Source organism: Microcaecilia unicolor, chromosome 14, assembly GCF_901765095.1.
Source record: "Microcaecilia unicolor chromosome 14, aMicUni1.1, whole genome shotgun sequence".
NCBI lineage: Eukaryota > Metazoa > Chordata > Amphibia > Gymnophiona > Siphonopidae > Microcaecilia > Microcaecilia unicolor.
Window position 1 is genome coordinate 5151884 of NC_044044.1, and position 5187 is coordinate 5157070.

The window sequence follows — 5187 nt, forward strand, 5'->3', positions numbered from 1 at the left end:
ACAACACATATACAAGTAGGACTCTTCGTTTTGCATTCATTACTTGGGTAAGCATGAGGTTTTGTTTTTAGTATATTGTCATTGCATGATACTAATATATAAAAGTGCACATGCATTTAATATTAATTACCCTATTTCATTTTTTCTAACAACCATTTATACATCATATTTTAGCTGCCATATAAGTCCAAAATTATATATATACCTGGAATACACATAATATTTATATTTTCATACGTGATCAGCAGCCAGACAACCACAAGTGTGTGTCCTTTATTTTTATCATTGGTGGCCCGAGAATGGATAAATATTATACAAATAAGTAAATATACACCCAAAGGGCCAGATTCGATATATGGGGCACAAAAATGAGTGTGGAAAGAAATTCCACCTTTTATAGAATCTTGCTCAGGATTGATTCACACACCTTAAGTTTGGGAATCAGATGCCTGCTGTAACCTGGTATAAATGCTGGCATCCACATTAGGTGCATTGACCCAGTATTCTACATACAGTGGGGGAAATAAGTATTTGATCCCTTGCTGATTTTGTAAGTTTGCCCACTGACAAAGACATGAGCAGCCCATAATTGAAGGGTAGGTTATTGGTAACAGTGAGAGATAGCACATCACAAATTAAATCCGGAAAATCACATTGTGGAAAGTATATGAATTTATTTGCATTCTGCAGGGGGAAATAAGTATTTGATCCCCCACCAACCAGTAAGAGATCTGGCCCCTACAGACCAGGTAGATGCTCCAAATCAACTCGTTACCTGCATGACAGACAGCTGTCGGCAATGGTCACCTGTATGAAAGACACCTGTCCACAGACTCAGTGAATCAGTCAGACTCTAACCTCTACAAAATGGCCAAGAGCAAGGAGCTGTCTAAGGATGTCAGGGACAAGATCATACACCTGCACAAGGCTGGAATGGGCTACAAAACCATCAGTAAGACGCTGGGCGAGAAGGAGACAACTGTTGGTGCCATAGTAAGAAAATGGAAGAAGTACAAAATGACTGTCAATCGACAAAGATCTGGGGCTCCACGCAAAATCTCACCTCGTGGGGTATCCTTGATCATGAGGAAGGTTAGAAATCAGCCTACAACTACAAGGGGGGAACTTGTCAATGATCTCAAGGCAGCTGGGACCACTGTCACCACGAAAACCATTGGTAACACATTACGACATAACGGATTGCAATCCTGCAGTGCCCGCAAGGTCCCCCTGCTCCGGAAGGCACATGTGACGGCCCGTCTGAAGTTTGCCAGTGAACACCTGGATGATGCCGAGAGTGATTGGGAGAAGGTGCTGTGGTCAGATGAGACAAAAATTGAGCTCTTTGGCATGAACTCAACTCGCCGTGTTTGGAGGAAGAGAAATGCTGCCTATGACCCAAAGAACACCGTCCCCACTGTCAAGCATGGAGGTGGAAATGTTATGTTTTGGGGGTGTTTCTCTGCTAAGGGCACAGGACTACTTCACCGCATCAATGGGAGAATGGATGGGGCCATGTACCGTACAATTCTGAGTGACAACCTCCTTCCCTCCGCCAGGGCCTTAAAAATGGGTCGTGGCTGGGTCTTCCAGCACGACAATGACCCAAAACATACAGCCAAGGCAACAAAGGAGTGGCTCAGGAAGAAGCACATTAGGGTCATGGAGTGGCCTAGCCAGTCACCAGACCTTAATCCCATTGAAAACTTATGGAGGGAGCTGAAGCTGCGAGTTGCCAAGCGACAGCCCAGAACTCTTAATGATTTAGAGATGATCTGCAAAGAGGAGTGGACCAAAATTCCTCCTGACATGTGTGCAAACCTCATCATCAACTACAGAAGACGTCTGACCGCTGTGCTTGCCAACAAGGGTTTTGCCACCAAGTATTAGGTCTTGTTTGCCAGAGGGATTAAATACTTATTTCCCTCTGCAGAATGCAAATAAATTCATATACTTTCCACAATGTGATTTTCCGGATTTAATTTGTGATGTGCTATCTCTCACTGTTACCAATAACCTACCCTTCAATTATGGGCTGCTCATGTCTTTGTCAGTGGGCAAACTTACAAAATCAGCAAGGGATCAAATACTTATTTCCCCCACTGTAAGTACATAAGTAATGCCATACTGGGAAAAGACCAAGGGTCCATCGAGCCCAGCATCCTGTCCATGACAGCGGCCAATCCAGGCCAAGGGCACCTGGCAAGCTTCCCAAACGTACAAACATTCTATACATGTTATTCCTGGAATTGTGGATTTTTCCCAAGTCCATTTAGTAGTGGTTTATGGACTTGTCCTTTAGGAAACCGTCTAACCACTTTTTAAACTCTGTCAAGCTAACCGCCTTCACCACATTCTCCGGCAACGAATTCCAGAGTTTAATTATGCGTTGGATGAAGAAAACGTTTCTCTGGTTTGTTTTAAATTTACTACACTGTAGTTTCATCGCATGCCCCCTAGTCCTAGTATTTTTGGAAAGCGTGAACAGACGCTTCACATCCACCTGTTCCACTCCACTTATTATTTTATATACCTCTATCATGTCTCCCCTCAGCCGTCTCTTCTCCAAGCTGAAAAGCCCTAGCCTCCTTAGTCTTTCTTCATAAGGAAGTCGTCCCATCCCCGCTATCATTTTAGTCGCCCTTCGCTGCACCTTTTCCCAATTCTGCTATATCTTTCTTGAGATGCGACGAACAGAATTGAATAACAAGATGTACAACTTTTCAGAACACCCCTGACACGCCTATGCTCCTCCTATGGTCACACCCCCTTTGGGGTTGTGCACTATGGGATGTAGGCACCCAACATTATAGAATATTGAGCATCCAGATGCACATGCAAATTCTAATGGGAGCCAATTAACATCTATAATTGGTTGATAGTGCCCAATTATAGATAGTTCTGAACTTGTCATTCAATTCATTTGGCAAATCAAAAGAAAAAAAGCAGATCAAAAAAGACAAAAAAATAGAACAGGAGAGTAACAGAAGAAGTGGTTTATTACAAGTTACCCGACGTGGCCACGTTTCGCCCTCAGGCTGTCAGGGGTAAAAAAAACTACAAAATAAAAATACATAATGAGTAAAACATAAACTTCACCATTGTATATTTGATAATAGACCATATCTAAAAACACTATCACATCATATAAAATAAAAACAGATCAAATCTAAAAACATAATACAATAAAATATAATATCAAATCAATATCAGTTAAAAACATTCAGATTAAATATGCATGCAATAAAATAATAATTTTAATACAAGACATGATATCAACACAGATTCTACGTAAGGCACCCTAATTTGGACATACTGCCGAGATGCACACATAAATTAATTGGTTAACAAGATGTTAAAATCAATAATTGAATACTAACGACCAATTATTGATATTAATTGACACCCATTAAAATGTGCATGCACATCTGACTGCACACTATTTTGTAAGGCAGAGCAGCTAACTCCCAAAAGGGGGCTCAGCCATAGGAGGGGTATGGGTGTGTCAAGAACATTCTGAAAAGTTCTGCACAAATTTATGAAATACTGGGTCAGCACACCCAACTTGGGCACCAGTATGTAAACCAGGTTTCAGGGGGAATCGTCTGTAAGCATGATTCTAAAAGAGAGTGAACCCTTTATAGAATTGCACTCGATTTTTTTTCTGGCACAGAATTTTGAGCACCATTTATATAGAATTCCCCTCTAACAGGTTGGTTCTGGGGTGTTTAGGGGGCAGAGCTAGCACTTAACAGATTTATGGTAGTATTCAAAACACTAATCAGTTATGTAAGTGGATAAAGTTAGGACAGTAAAAAGGTTGTGCACCAAGCTAACTAGGCACCAGTTTAAGTACATGGTTCACTTCCAGGTTGCCACTCTAACCCGGATATTCAATTGTGGAGGTTGGACATGTTTGGTTATTGCACATCCCAGCTTAGCTCAGCCTGCGGTTGTGAATGACTTACAAGCTTTTTACGGCTTTAGGCTGAATATCAACCCCTTTATGGAACATTTATCTATTCATGTTTAGAACCATGTGTTCAGTAATTCAACTTATATGAGTTTGCTGGCCAAAAATCTACATAAAGATATCCAGACAATTTATCTGAATTTCTTTATGTGGAAGTTATCCCAGTGAATATTGTTCCCAAAGGAACCTAAGTGGTTAAGGGAAGGGAAGACCACTGTAACAACTCAGACGGAAGGAACAAATGGACAGGTGTGGAAGAGTTACTTGATGCACCTTATGTATCAAAATCCAGGACCGGTGAAAATACATTAGTAGCCCTAGGAGGAACCTTCAGCCTATGCCACCTCCCCTCCCCCCCCCCAAATTAACTTTAAGGCCCTAGGCACCCCCTCTGAGATTTTGATAAACTCAATAATAATGATAATGTCAATTCCACACCTTCTGAAACAGTCCTGCAAATATGCATCGTTGGATATCATACATTCAAATATTAAACCTAATGAGAGCAATTTCCAAAAGCTGTTTACCTGGGCATTTGGAAATTCTCACACTCCTTGTGCATGAAAGGATAGGCTGATCTTTGAAGGTTGAGTGGTTGTCAGAACTGTTACATTACTTTGATCACAGCTGCTCTTTACTGTCCTCTCAAAGCTTCTGCTGCTGGTTGAGCCGGCTCTGCTAACATCAATTGTTTAGTGCTGACTAAAGCTGTTTTGAGGGCTTTGCAAGAAATTAAAGGAAGAAGTAAGGTAAGCAGTTGGAAACTAGGGTTTGTCCTTTTCTTTCCTCTACACATGTAGGCAGAGGTTACATAAGAACATAAGAGTAGTCGTATTTGTTCATACAATGGTCCATCTAGCCTAGTATCCTGTTTCCAACAGTGGCCAAGTAAGGTCAAAAATACCTGGCAGAAACCCAGGTTATGAAGAAAGATGTTTATGACCAAAGAAACAAATGCAATCACACATACACACACACATGCTACTTTTTCCTTTCAGTCTGTTTTAGTTTTCCTTTCTACTGCATTGATTAAAGTCCATGGGAGAAAGGGAAGGGTAAAGTGCAAAGTTGATGTTTAAAGATTAGTTTTCCTAAGCTCACAAAGAAATTAGAGGTGAATAAACAAAGACGCAGCACAGAGAAACTGGAAGTAGTCCGGTGTGAGGCAGATAGAGATCGGCAGCTGACATTTCCTCCATTCAGGTGACATCCAA